Below are 15,798 nucleotides of genomic sequence, written 5' to 3' on the forward strand. Positions count from 1 at the left end.
CTAAAATCAGCCGAACTATGAATTTTGATTTACTCACCTGTTATCAGGAATAAACTCAAGGCTGCATCTTTTAGCCCAGCACTGACCCTGAAAAGTAATCCTAATCATACTTACCAGTAACTTGTATTTCCTTCCATAGGAATCCATTGTGTGGTTTTCACCAGAAAAGTTTCCAAATGTCCATTTTTAAGACTTACAAATATTCCTCTAAAATCAGTTGAACTACGAATTCCGATTTACTCACCTGATATCAGGAGAAAAACCAGTGCTGCATCTTTTACACCAGCACTGACCATGAAAAGCAATTCTAAGCTTACTTACCAGTAACTTGTACTTCCTTCCATAGGAACACATTGTGTGGTTTTCACCAGAAAAGTTTCTAAGTGTCCATTTTTGAAACGTACAGATATTCCTCTAAAATCAGCCAAACTACGAAGTCCGATTTACTCACCTGTTATCAGGAGAGAACCCAGTGCTGCATCTTTTAGAGCTGCACTGACCCAGAAAAGTAATTCTAAGCGTACTTACCAGTAACTTGTATTTCCTTTCTTAGGAATCCATTGTGTGGTTTTTCACCAGAAAAGTTTCCAAGTGTCCATTTTTTTGACTTACAAATATTCCTCTAAAATCAGTTGAACTACGAATTCCGATTTACTCACCTGATATCAGGAGAAAACACAGTGCTGCATCTTTTAGACCAGCACTGACCATGAAAAGTAATTCTAAGCGTACTTACCAGTAACTTGTACTTCCTTCCATAGGAATCCATTGTGTGGTTTTCACCAGAAAAGTTTCTAAGTGTCCATTTTTGAAACGTACAAATATTCCTCTAAAATCAGCCGAAATATGACTTCCGATTTACTCACCTGTTATCAGGAGAGAACCCAGGGCTGCATCTTTTAGCCCAGCACTGACCCTGAAAAGTAATTCTAAGCGTACTTACCAGTAACTTGTATTTACTTCCATAGGAATCCATTGTATGTTTTTCACCAGAAAAGTTTCTAAGTGTCCATTTTTGAAACGTACAAATATTCCTCTAAAATCAGCCGAACTACGAATTCTGATTTACTCACCTGTTATCAGGGGAGAACCCAGTGCCGCATCTTTTAGAGCAGCACTGACCCTGAAAAGTAATTCTAAGCGTATTTACCAATAACTTGTATTTCCTTCCATAGGAATCCATTGTGTGGTTTTCACCAGAAAATTTTCCAAGTGTCCATTTTTGAAGCGTACAAATATTCCTCTAAAATCAGCCGAACTACGAATTCTGATTTACTCACCTGTTATCAGGAGAAAACCCAGTGCTGCATCTTTTAGACCAGCACTGACTATGAAAAGTAATTCTAAGAGTACTTACCAGTAACTTGTACTTCCTTCCATAGGAATCCATTGTGTGATTTTCACCAGAAAAGTTTCTAAGTGTCCATTTTTGAAACGTACAAATATTCCTCTAAAATCAGCCGAAATACGAATTCTGATTTACTCACCTGTTATCAGGAGAGAACCCAGGGCTGCATCTTTTAGCCCAGCACTGACCCTGAAAAGTAATTCTAAGCGTACTTACCAGTAACTTGTATTTCCTTCCATAGGAATCCATTGTGTGGTTTTCACCAGAAAAGTTTCTAAGTGCCCATTTTTGAAATGTTCAAATATTCCTCTAAAATCAGCCGAACTAAGAATTTTGATTTACTCACCTGTTATCAGGAATAAACTCAAGGCTGCATCTTTTAGCCCATCACTGACCCTGAAAAGTAATCCTAATCATACTTACCAGTAACTTGTATTTCCTTCCATAGGAATCCATTGTGTGGTTTTCACCAGAAAAGTTTCTAAGTGTCCATTTATGAAACGTACAAATATTCCTCTAAAATCAGCCGAACTACGAATTCCGATTTACTCACCTGTTATCAGGAGAGAACCCAGTGCTGCATCTTTTAGAGCAGCACTGACCCTGAAAAGTAATTCTAAGCGTATTTACCAGTAACTTGTATTTCCTTCCATAGGAATCCATTGTGTGGTTTTCACCAGAAAAGTTTCCAAATGTCCATTTTTTAGACTTACAAATATTCCTCTAAAATCAGTTGAACTACGAATTCCGATTTACTCACCTGATATCAGGAGAAAACACAGTGCTGCATCTTTTAGACCAGCACTGACCATGAAAAGTAATTCTAAGCGTACTTACCAGTAACTTGTACTTCCTTCCATAGGAATCCATTGTGTGGTTTTCACCAGAAAAGTTTCTAAGTGTCCATTTTTGAAACTTACAAATATTCCTCTAAAATCAGCTGAAATACGACTTCCGATTTACTCACCTGTTATCAGGAGAGAACCCAGGGCTGCATCTTTTAGCCCAGCACTGACCCTGAAAAGTAATTCTAAGCGTACTTACCAGTAACTTGTATTTACTTCCATAGGAATCCATTGTGTGTTTTTCACCAGAAAAGTTTCTAAGTGTCCATTTTTGAAACGTACAAATATTCCTCTAAAATCAGCCGAACTACGAATTCCGATTTACTCACCTGTTATCAGGGGAGAACCCAGTGCCGCATCTTTTAGAGCAGCACTGACCCTGAAAAGTAATTCTAAGCGTATTTACCAATAACTTGTATTTCCTTCCATAGGAATCCATTGTGTGGTTTTCACCAGAAAATTTTCCAAGTGTCCATTTTTGAAGCGTACAAATATTCCTCTAAAATCAGCCGAACTACGAATTCTGATTTACTCACCTGTTATCAGGAGAAAACCCAGTGCTGCATCTTTTAGACCAGCACTGACTATGAAAAGTAATTCTAAGAGTACTTACCAGTAACTTGTATTTCCTTCCATAGGAATCCATTGTGTGGTTTTCACCAGAAAAGTTTCTAAGTGCCCATTTTTGAAATGTACAAATATTCCTCTAAAATCAGCCGAACTATGAATTTTGATTTACTCACCTGTTATCAGGAGAGAACCCAGGGCTGCATCTTTTAGCCCAGCACTGACCCTGAAAAGTAATTCTAAGCGTACTTACCAGTAACTTGTATTTCCTTCCATAGGAATCCATTGTGTGGTTTTCACCAGAAAAGTTTCTAAGTGCCCATTTTTGAAATGTTCAAATATTCCTCTAAAATCAGCCGAACTATGAATTTTGATTTACTCACCTGTTATCAGGAATAAACTCAAGGCTGCATCTTTTAGCCCATCACTGACCCTGAAAAGTAATCCTAATCATACTTACCAGTAACTTGTATTTCCTTCCATAGGAATCCATTGTGTGGTTTTCACCAGAAAAGTTTCTAAGTGTCCATTTATGAAACGTACAAATATTCCTCTAAAATCAGCCGAACTACGAATTCCGATTTACTCACCTGTTATCAGGAGAGAACCCAGTGCTGCATCTTTTAGAGCAGCACTGACCCTGAAAAGTAGTTCTAAGCGTATTTACCAGTAACTTGTATTTCCTTCCATAGGAATCCATTGTGTGGTTTTCACCAGAAAAGTTTCCAAATGTCCATTTTTTAGACTTACAAATATTCCTCTAAAATCAGTTGAACTACGAATTCCGATTTACTCACCTGATATCAGGAGAAAACACAGTGCTGCATCTTTTAGACCAGCACTGACCATGAAAAGTAATTCTAAGCGTACTTACCAGTAACTTGTACTTCCTTCCATAGGAATCCATTGTGTGGTTTTCACCAGAAAAGTTTCTAAGTGTCCATTTTTGAAACGTACAAATATTCCTCTAAAATCAGCTGAAATACGACTTCCGATTTACTCACCTGTTATCAGGAGAGAACCCAGGGCTGCATCTTTTAGCCCAGCACTGACCCTGAAAAGTAATTCTAAGCGTACTTACCAGTAACTTGTATTTACTTCCATAGGAATCCATTGTGTGTTTTTCACCAGAAAAGTTTCTAAGTGTCCATTTTTGAAACGTACAAATATTCCTCTAAAATCAGCCGAACTACGAATTCCGATTTACTCACCTGTTATCAGGGGAGAACCCAGTGCCGCATCTTTTAGAGCAGCACTGACCCTGAAAAGTAATTCTAAGCGTATTTACCAATAACTTGTATTTCCTTCCATAGGAATCCATTGTGTGGTTTTCACCAGAAAATTTTCCAAGTGTCCATTTTTGAAGCGTACAAATATTCCTCTAAAATCAGCCGAACTACGAATTCTGATTTACTCACCTGTTATCAGGAGAAAACCCAGTGCTGCATCTTTTAGACCAGCACTGACTATGAAAAGTAATTCTAAGAGTACTTACCAGTAACTTGTATTTCCTTCCATAGGAATCCATTGTGTGGTTTTCACCAGAAAAGTTTCTAAGTGCCCATTTTTGAAATGTACAAATATTCCTCTAAAATCAGCCGAACTATGAATTTTGATTTACTCACCTGTTATCAGGAATAAACTCAAGGCTGCATCTTTTAGCCCATCACTAACCCTGAAAAGTAATCCTAATCATACTTACCAGTAACTTGTATTTCCTTCCATAGGAATCCATTGTGTGGTTTTCACCAGAAAAGTTTCCAAGTGTCCATTTATGAAACGTACAAATATTCCTCTAAAATCAGCCGAACTACGAATTCCGATTTACTCACCTGTTATCAGGAGAGAACCCAGTGCCGCATCTTTTAGAGCAGCACTGACCCTGAAAAGTAATTCTAAGCGTATTTACCAATAACTTGTATTTCCTTCCATAGGAATCCATTGTGTGGTTTTCACCAGAAAATTTTCCAAGTGTCCATTTTTGAAGCGTACAAATATTCCTCTAAAATCAGCCGAACTACGAATTCTGATTTACTCACCTGTTATCAGGAGAAAACCCAGTGCTGCATCTTTTAGACCAGCACTGACTATGAAAAGTAATTCTAAGAGTATTTACCAGTAACTTGTACTACCTTCCATAGGAATCCATTGTGTGTTTTTCACCAGAAAAGTTTCTAAGTGTCCATTTTTGAAACGTACAAATATTCCTCTAAAATCAGCCGAACTACGAATTCCGATTTACTCACCTGTTATCAGGAGAGAACCCAGTGCTGTATCTTTTAGAGCAGCACTGACCCTGAAAAGTAATTCTAAGCGTATTTACCAGTAACTTTATTTCCTTCCATAGGAACCCATTGTGTGGTTTTCACCAGAAAAGTTTCTAAGTGTCCATTTTTGAAACGTACAGATATTCCTCTAAAATCAGCCGAACTACGAATTCCGATTTACTCACCTGTTATCAGGAGAGAACCCAGTGCTGCATCTTTTAGAGCAGCACTGACCCTGAAAAGTAATTCTAAGCGTACTTACCAGTAACTTGTATTTCCTTTCTTAGGAATCCATTGTGTGGTTTTCACCAGAAAAGTATCCAAGTGTCCATTTATGAAACATACAAATATTCATCTAAAATCAGCCGAACTACGAATTCCGATTTACTCACCTGTTATCAGGAGAGAACCCAGTGCTGCATCTTTTAGAGTAGCACTGACCCTGAAAAGTAATTCTAAGCGTACTTACCAGTAACTTGTACTTCCTTCCATAGGAATCCATTGTGTGATTTTCACCAGAAAAGTTTCTAAGTGTCCATTTTTGAAACGTACAAATATTCCTCTAAAATCAGCCGAAATACGAATTCCGATTTACTCACCTGTTATCAGGAGAGAACCCAGGGCTGCATCTTTTAGCCCAGCACTGACCCTGAAAAATAATTCTAAGCGTACTTACCAGTAACTTGTATTTCCTTCCATAGGAATCCATTGTGTGGTTTTCACCAGAAAAGTTTCTAAGTGTCCATTTTTGAAACGTACAAATATTCCTCTAAAATCAGCCGAACTACGAATTCCGATTTACTCACCTGTTATCAGGAGAGAACCCAGTGCTGTATCTTTTAGAGCAGCACTGACCCTGAAAAGTAATTCTAAGCGTATTTACCAGTAACTTTATTTCCTTCCATAGGAACCCATTGTGTGGTTTTCACCAGAAAAGTTTCTAAGTGTCCATTTTTGAAACGTACAGATATTCCTCTAAAATCAGCCGAACTACGAATTCCGATTTACTCACCTGTTATCAGGAGAGAACCCAGTGCTGCATCTTTTAGAGCAGCACTGACCCTGAAAAGTAATTCTAAGCGTACTTACCAGTAACTTGTATTTCCTTTCTTAGGAATCCATTGTGTGGTTTTCACCAGAAAAGTATCCAAGTGTCCATTTATGAAACATACAAATATTCATCTAAAATCAGCCGAACTACGAATTCCGATTTACTCACCTGTTATCAGGAGAGAACCCAGTGCTGCATCTTTTAGAGTAGCACTGACCCTGAAAAGTAATTCTAAGCGTACTTACCAGTAACTTGTACTTCCTTCCATAGGAATCCATTGTGTGATTTTCACCAGAAAAGTTTCTAAGTGTCCATTTTTGAAACGTACAAATATTCCTCTAAAATCAGCCGAAATACGAATTCCGATTTACTCACCTGTTATCAGGAGAGAACCCAGGGCTGCATCTTTTAGCCCAGCACTGACCCTGAAAAATAATTCTAAGCGTACTTACCAGTAACTTGTATTTCCTTCCATAGGAATCCATTGTGTGGTTTTCACCAGAAAAGTTTCTAAGTGTCCATTTTTGAAACGTACAAATATTCCTCTAAAATCAGCCGAACTATGAATTTTGATTTACTCACCTGTTATCAGGAATAAACTCAAGGCTGCATCTTTTAGCCCAGCACTGACCCTGAAAAGTAATCCTAATCATACTTACCAGTAACTTGTATTTCCTTCCATAGGAATCCATTGTGTGGTTTTCACCAGAAAAGTTTCCAAATGTCCATTTTTTAGACTTACAAATATTCCTCTAAAATCAGTTGAACTACGAATTCCGATTTACTCACCTGATATCAGGAGAAAACCCAGTGCTGCATCTTTTACACCAGCACTGACCATGAAAAGCAATTCTAAGCTTACTTACCAGTAACTTGTACTTCCTTCCATAGGAATCCATTGTGTGGTTTTCACCAGAAAAGTTTCTAAGTGTCCATTTTTGAAACGTACAGATATTCCTCTAAAATCAGCCAAACTACGAATTCCGATTTACTCACCTGTTATCAGGAGAGAACCCAGTGCTGCATCTTTTAGAGCTGCACTGACCCTGAAAAGTAATTCTGAGCGTACTTACCAGTAACTTGTATTTCCTTTCTTAGGAATCCATTGTGTGGTTTTTCACCAGAAAAGTTTCCAAGTGTCCATTTATAAAACGTACAAATATTCCTCTAAAATCAGCCGAACTACGAATTCCGATTTACTCACCTGTTATCAGGAGAGAACCCAGTGCTGCATCTTTTAGAGCAGCACTGACCCTGAAAAGTAATTCTAAGCGTATTTACCAGTAACTTGTATTTCCTTCCATAGGAATCCATTGTGTGGTTTTCACCAGAAAAGTTTCCAAATGTCCATTTTTTAGACTTACAAATATTCCTCTAAAATCAGTTGAACTACGAATTCCGATTTACTCACCTGATATCAGGAGAAAACACAGTGCTGCATCTTTTAGACCAGCACTGACCATGAAAATTAATTCTAAGCGTACTTACCAGTAACTTGTACTTCCTTCCATAGGAATCCATTGTGTGGTTTTCATCAGAAAAGTTTCTAAGTGTCCATTTTTGAAACGTACAAATATTCCTCTAAAATCAGCCGAAATATGACTTCTGATTTACTCACCTGTTATCAGGAGAGAACCCAGGGCTGCATCTTTTAGCCCAGCACTGACCCTGAAAAGTAATTCTAAGCGTACTTACCAGTAACTTGTATTTACTTCCATAGGAATCCATTGTGTGTTTTTCACCAGAAAAGTTTCTAAGTGTCCATTTTTGAAACGTACAAATATTCCTCTAAAATCAGCCGAACTACGAATTCCGATTTACTCACCTGTTATCAGGGGAGAACCCAGTGCCGCATCTTTTAGAGCAGCACTGACCCTGAAAAGTAATTCTAAGCGTATTTACTAATAACTTGTATTTCCTTCCATAGGAATCCATTGTGTGGTTTTCACCAGAAAATTTTCCAAGTGTCCATTTTTGAAGCGTACAAATATTCCTCTAAAATCAGCCGAACTACGAATTCTGATTTACTCACCTGTTATCAGGAGAAAACCCAGTGCTGCATCTTTTAGCCCAGCACTGACCCTGAAAAGTAATTCTAAGCGTACTTACCAGTAACTTGTATTTCCTTCCATAGGAATCCCTTGTGTGGTTTTCACCAGAAAAGTTTCTAAGTGCCCATTTTTGAAATGTTCAAATATTCCTCTAAAATCAGCCGAACTATGAATTTTGATTTACTCACCTGTTATCAGGAATAAACTCAAGGCTGCATCTTTTAGCCCATCACTAACCCTGAAAAGTAATCCTAATCATACTTACCAGTAACTTGTATTTCCTTCCATAGGAATCCATTGTGTGGTTTTCACCAGAAAAGTTTCTAAGTGTCCATTTATGAAATGTACAAATATTCCTCTAAAATCAGCCGAACTACGAATTCCGATTTACTCACCTGTTATCAGGAGAGAACCCAGTGCTGCATCTTTTAGAGCAGCACTGACCCTGAAAAGTAATTCTAAGCGTATTTACCAGTAACTTGTATTTCCTTCCATAGGAATCCATTGTGTGGTTTTCACCAGAAAAGTTTCCAAATGTCCATTTTTTAGACTTACAAATATTCCTCTAAAATCAGTTGAACTACGAATTCCGATTTACTCACCTGATATCAGGAGAAAACACAGTGCTGCATCTTTTAGACCAGCACTGACCATGAAAAGTAATTCTAAGCGTACTTACCAGTAACTTGTACTTCCTTCCATAGGAATCCATTGTGTGGTTTTCACCAGAAAAGTTTCTAAGTGTCCATTTTTGAAACATACAAATATTCCTCTAAAATCAGCCGAAATACGACTTCCGATTTACTCACCTGTTATCAGGAGAGAACCCAGGGCTGCATCTTTTAGCCCAGCACTGACCATGAAAAGTAATTCTAAGCATACTTACCAGTAACTTGTACTTCCTTCCATAGGAATCCATTGTGTGGTTTTCACCAGAAAAGTTTCTAAGTGTCCATTTTTGAAACGTACAAATATTCCTCTAAAATCAGCCGAAATATGACTTCCGATTTACTCACCTGTTATCAGGAGAGAACACAGGGCTGCATCTTTTAGCCCAGCACTGACCCTGAAAAGTAATTCTAAGCGTACTTACCAGTAACTTGTATTTACTTCCATAGGAATCCATTGTGTGTTTTTCACCAGAAAAGTTTCTAAGTGTCCATTTTTGAAACGTACAAATATTCCTCTAAAATCAGCCGAACTACGAATTCCGATTTACTCACCTGTTATCAGGGGAGAACCCAGTGCCGCATCTTTTAGAGCAGCACTGACCCTGAAAAGTAATTCTAAGCGTATTTACCAGTAACTTGTATTTCCTTCCATATGAATCCATTGTGTGGTTTTCACCAGAAAAGTTTCCAAGTGTCCATTTTTGAAGCGTACAAATATTGCTCTAAAATCAGCCGAACTACGAATTCTGACTTACTCACCTGTTATCAGGAGAAAACCCAGTGCTGCATCTTTTAGACCAGCACTGACTATGAAAAGTAATTCTAAGCGTACTTACCAGTAACTTGTATTTCCTTCCTTAGGAATCCATTGTGTGGTTTTCACCAGAAAAGTTTCCAAGTGTCCATTTTTTAGACTTACAAATATTCCTCTAAAATCAGCCGAACTACGAATTCCGATTTACTCACCTGTTATCAGGAGAAAACCCAGTGCTGCATCTTTTAGACCAGCACTGACTATGAAAAGTAATTCTAAGCGTACTTACCAGTAACTTGTATTTCCTTCCTTAGGAATCCATTGTGTGGTTTTCACCAGAAAAGTTTCCAAGTGTCCATTTTTTAGACTTACAAATATTCCTCTAAAATCAGCCGAACTACGAATTCCGATTTACTCACCTGTTATCAGGAGAGAACCCAGTGCTGCATCTTTTAGAGCAGCACTGACTCTGAAAAGTAATTATAAGCGTACTTACCAGTAACTTGTATTTCCTTCCATAGGAATCCATTGTGTGGTTTTCACCAGAAAAGTTTCCAAGTGTCCATTTTTGAAACGTACAAATATTCCTCTACAATCAGCCGAACTACGAATTCTGATTTACTCACCTGTTATCAGGAGAGAACCCAGTGCTGCATCTTTTAGAGCAGCACTGACCCTGAAAAGTAATTCTAAGCGAATTTACCAGTAACTTGTATTTCCTTCCATAGGAATCCATTGTGTGGTTTTCACCAGAAAAGTTTCTAAGTGTCCATTTTTGAAACGTACAAATATTCCTCTAAAATCAGCCGAAATACGAATTCCGATTTACTCACCTGTTATCAGGAGAGAACCCAGGGCTGCATCTTTTAGCCCAGCACTGACCCTGAAAAGTAATTCTAAGCGTACTTACCAGTAACTTGTATTTCCTTCCATAGGAATCCATTGTGTGGTTTTCACCAGAAAAGTTTCTAAGTGCCCATTTTTGAAATGTACAAATATTCCTCTAAAATCAGCCGAACTATGAATTTTGATTTACTCACCTGTTATCAGGAATAAACTCAAGGCTGCATCTTTTAGCCCATCACTGACCCTGAAAAGTAATCCTAATCATACTTACCAGTAACTTGTATTTCCTTCCATAGGAATCCATTGTGTGGTTTTCACCAGAAAAGTTTCCAAGTGTCCATTTATGAAACGTACAAATATTCCTCTAAAATCAGCCGAACTATGAATTCCGATTTACTCACCTGTTATCAGGAGAGAACCCAGTGCCGCATCTTTTAGAGCAGCACTGACCCTGAAAAGTAATTCTAAGCGTATTTACCAATAACTTGTATTTCCTTCCATAGGAATCCATTGTGTGGTTTTCACCAGAAAATTTTCCAAGTGTCCATTTTTGAAGCGTACAAATATTCCTCTAAAATCAGCCGAACTACGAATTCTGATTTACTCACCTGTTATCAGGAGAAAACCCAGTGCTGCATCTTTTAGACCAGCACTGACTATGAAAAGTAATTCTAAGAGTATTTACCAGTAACTTGTACTTCCTTCCATAGGAATCCATTGTGTGTTTTTCACCAGAAAAGTTTCTAAGTGTCCATTTTTGAAACGTACAAATATTCCTCTAAAATCAGCCGAACTACGAATTCCGATTTACTCACCTGTTATCAGGAGAGAACCCAGTGCTGTATCTTTTAGAGCAGCACTGACCCTGAAAAGTAATTCTAAGCGTATTTACCAGTAACTTTATTTCCTTCCATAGGAATCCATTGTGTGGTTTTCACCAGAAAAGTTTCTAAGTGTCCATTTTTGAAACGTACAGATATTCCTCTAAAATCAGCCGAACTACGAATTCCGATTTACTCACCTGTTATCAGGAGAGAACCCAGTGCTGCATCTTTTAGAGCAGCACTGACCCTGAAAAGTAATTCTAAGCGTACTTACCAGTAACTTGTATTTCCTTTCTTAGGAATCCATTGTGTGGTTTTCACCAGAAAAGTATCCAAGTGTCCATTTATGAAACATACAAATATTCATCTAAAATCAGCTGAACTACGAATTCCGATTTACTCACCTGTTATCAGGAGAGAACCCAGTGCTGCATCTTTTAGAGTAGCACTGACCCTGAAAAGTAATTCTAAGCGTACTTACCAGTAACTTGTATTTCCTTCCTTAGGAATCCATTGTGTGGTTTTCACCAGAAAAGTTTCCAAGTGTCCATTTATGAAACGTACAAATATTCCTCTAAAATCAGCCGATCTACGAATTCCGATTTACTCACCTGTTATCAGGATAGAACCCAGTGCTGCATCTTTTAGAGCAGCACTGACCCTGAAAAGTAATTCTAAGCGTATTTACCAGTAACTTGTATTTCCTTCTATAGGAATCCATTGTGTGGTTTTCACCAGAAAAGTTTCCAAGTGTCCATTTTTTAGACTTACAAATATTCCTCTAAAATCATCCGAACTACGAATTCCGATTTACTCAACTGTTATCAGGAGAGAACCCAGTGCTGCATCTTTTAGAGCAGCACTGACCCTGAAAAGTAATTCTAAGCGTACTTACCAGTAACTTGTATTTCCTTCCATAGGAATCCATTGTGTGGTTTTCACCAGAAAAGTTTCCAAGTGTCTATTTTTGAAATGTACAAATATTCCTTTCCAATCAGCCGAACTACGAATTCTGATTTACTCATCTGTTATCAGGAGAGAACCCAGTGCTGCATCTTTTAGAGCAGCACTGACCCTGAAAAGTAAATCTAAGCGTATTTACCAGTAACTTGTATTTCCTTCCATATGAATCCATTGTGTGGTTTTCACCAGAAAAGTTTCCAAGTGTCCATTTTTGAAGCGTACAAATATTCCTCTAAAATCAGCCGAACTACGAATTCCGATTTACTCACCTGTTATCAGGAGAGAACCCAGTGCTGTATCTTTTAGAGCAGCACTGACCCTGAAAAGTAATTCTAAGCGTATTTACCAGTAACTTTATTTCCTTCCATAGGAATCCATTGTGTGGTTTTCACCAGAAAAGTTTCTAAGTGTCCATTTTTGAAACGTACAGATATTCCTCTAAAATCAGCCGAACTACGAATTCTGATTTACTCACCTGTTATCAGGAGAAAACCCAGTGCTGCATCTTTTAGACCAGCACTGACTATGAAAAGTAATTCTAAGCGTACTTACCAGTAACTTGTATTTCCTTCCTTAGGAATCCATTGTGTGGTTTTCACCAGAAAAGTTTCCAAGTGTCCATTTTTTAGACTTACAAATATTCCTCTAAAATCAGCCGAACTACGAATTCCAATTTACTCACCTGTTATCAGGAGAGAACCCAGTGCTGCATCTTTTAGAGCAGCACTGACTCTGAAAAGTAATTATAAGCGTACTTACCAGTAACTTGTATTTCCTTCCATAGGAATCCATTGTGTGGTTTTCACCAGAAAAGTTTCCAAGTGTCCATTTTTGAAACGTACAAATATTCCTCTAAAATCAGCCGAACTACAAATTCCAATTTACTCACCTGTTATCAGGAGAGAACCCAGTGCTGCATCTTTTAGAGCAGCACTGACCCTGAAAAGTAATTCTAAGCGTACTTACCAGTAACCTGCATTTCCTTCCTTAGGAATCCATTGTGTGGTTTTCACCAGAAAAGTTTCCAAGTGTCCATTTATGAAACGTACAAATATTCCTCTAAAATCAGCCGAACTATGAATTCCGATTTACTCACCTGTTATCAGGAGAGAACCCAGTTCTGCATCTTTTTGAGCAGCACTGACCCTGAAAAGTAATTCTAAGCGTATTTACCAGTAACTTGTATTTCCTTTCATAGGAATCCATTGTGTGGTTTTCACCAGAAAAGTTTCCAAGTGTCCATTTTTTAGACTTACAAATATTCCTCTAAAATCAGTTGAACTACGAATTCCGATTTACTCACCTGATATCAGGAGAAAACCCAGTGCTGCATCTTTTAGACCAGCACTGACCATGAAAAGTAATTCTAAGCGTACTTACCAGTAACTTGTACTTCCTTCCATAGGAATCCATTGTGTGGTTTTCACCAGAAAAGTTTCTAAGTGTCCATTTTTGAAACGTACAAATATTCCTCTAAAATCAGCCGAAATACGACTTCCGATTTACTCACCTGTTATCAGGAGAGAACCCAGGGCTGCATCTTTTAGCCCAGCACTGACCCTGAAAAGTAATTCTAAGCGTACTTACCAGTAACTTGTATTTACTTCCATAGGAATCCATTGTGTGTTTTTCACCAGAAAAGTTTCTAAGTGTCCATTTTTTAAACGTATAAATATTCCTCTAAAATCAGCCAACTACGAATTCCGATTTACTCACCTGTTATCAGGAGAGAACCCAGTGCTGTATCTTTTAGAGCAGCACTGACCCTGAAAAGTAATTCTAAGCGTACTTACCAGTAACTTGTATTTACTTCCATAGGAATCCATTGTGTGTTTTTCACCAGAAAAGTTTCTAAGTGTCCATTTTTGAAACGTACAAATATTCCTCTAAAATCAGCCGAACTATGAATTTTGATTTACTCACCTGTTATCAGGAATAAACTCAAGGCTGCATCTTTTAGCCCAGCACTGACCCTGAAAAGTAATCCTAATCATACTTACCAGTAACTTGTATTTCCTTCCATAGGAATCCATTGTGTGGATTTCACCAGAGAAGTTTCCAAGTGTCCATTTATGAAACGTACAAATATTCCTCTATAATCAGCCGAACTACGAATTCCGATTTACTCACCTGTTATCAGGAGAGAACCCAGTGCTGCATCTTTTAGAGCAGCACTGACCCTGAAAAGTAATTCTAAGCGTATTTACCAGTAACTTGTATTTCCTTCCATAGGAATCCATTGTGTGGTTTTCACCAGAAAAGTTTCCAAATGTCCATTTTTTAGACTTACAAATATTCCTCTAAAATCAGTTGAACTACGAATTCCGATTTACTCACCTGATATCAGGAGAAAACCCAGTGCTGCATCTTTTAGACCAGCACTGACCATGAAAAGTAATTCTAAGCGTACTTACCCGTAACTTGTATTTCCTTCCATAGGAATCCATTGTGTGGTTTTCACCAGAAAAGTTTCTAAGTGTCCATTTTTGAAACGTACAAATATTCCTCTAAAATCAGCCGAACTATGAATTTTGATTTACTCACCTGTTATCAGGAGAGAACCCAGTGCTGCATCTTTTAGAGCAGCACTGACCCTGAAAAGTAATTCTAAGCGTATTTACCAGTAACTTGTATTTCCTTCCATAGGAATCCATTGTGTGGTTTTCAACAGAAAAGTTTCCAAATGTCCATTTTTTAGACTTACAAATATTCCTCTAAAATCAGTTGAACTACGAATTCCGATTTACTCACCTGATATCAGGAGAAAACCCAGTGCTGCATCTTTTAGACCAGCACTGACCATGAAAAGATATTCTAAGCGTACTTACCAGTAACTTGTACTTCCTTCCATAGGAATCCATTGTGTGGTTTTCACCAGAAAAGTTTCTAAGTGTCCATTTTTGAAACGTACAAATATTCCTCTAAAATCAGCCAAAATACGACTTCTGATTTACTCACCTGTTATCAGGAGAGAACCCAGGGCTGCATCTTTTAGCCCAGCACTGACCCTGAAAAGTAATTCTAAGCGTACTTACCAGTAACTTGTATTTACTTCCATAGGAATCCATTGTGTGTTTTTCACCAGAAAAGTTTCTAAGTGTCCATTTTTGAAACGTACAAATATTCCTCTAAAATCAGCCAACTACGAATTCCGATTTACTCACCTGTTATCAGGAGAGAACCCAGTGCTGTATCTTTTAGAGCAGCACTGACCCTGAAAAGTAATTCTAAGCGTACTTACCAGTAACTTGTATTTATTCCATAGGAATCCATTGTGTGTTTTTCACCAGAAAAGTTTCTAAGTGTCCATTTTTGAAACGTACAAATATTCCTCTAAAATCAGCCGAACTATGAATTTTGATTTACTCACCTGTTATCAGGAATAAACTCAAGGCTGCATCTTTTAGCCCAGCACTGACCCTGAAAAGTAATCCTAATCATACTTACCAGTAACTTGTATTTCCTTCCATAGGAATCCATTGTGTGGATTTCACCAGAAAAGTTTCCAAGTGTCCATTTATGAAACGTACAAATATTCCTCTATAATCAGCCGAACTACGAATTCTGATTTACTCACCTGTTATCAGGAGAGAACCCAGTGCTGCATCTTT

Source organism: Triturus cristatus, chromosome 1_1 (genome assembly GCF_964204655.1).
Source record: "Triturus cristatus chromosome 1_1, aTriCri1.1, whole genome shotgun sequence".
NCBI lineage: Eukaryota > Metazoa > Chordata > Amphibia > Caudata > Salamandridae > Triturus > Triturus cristatus.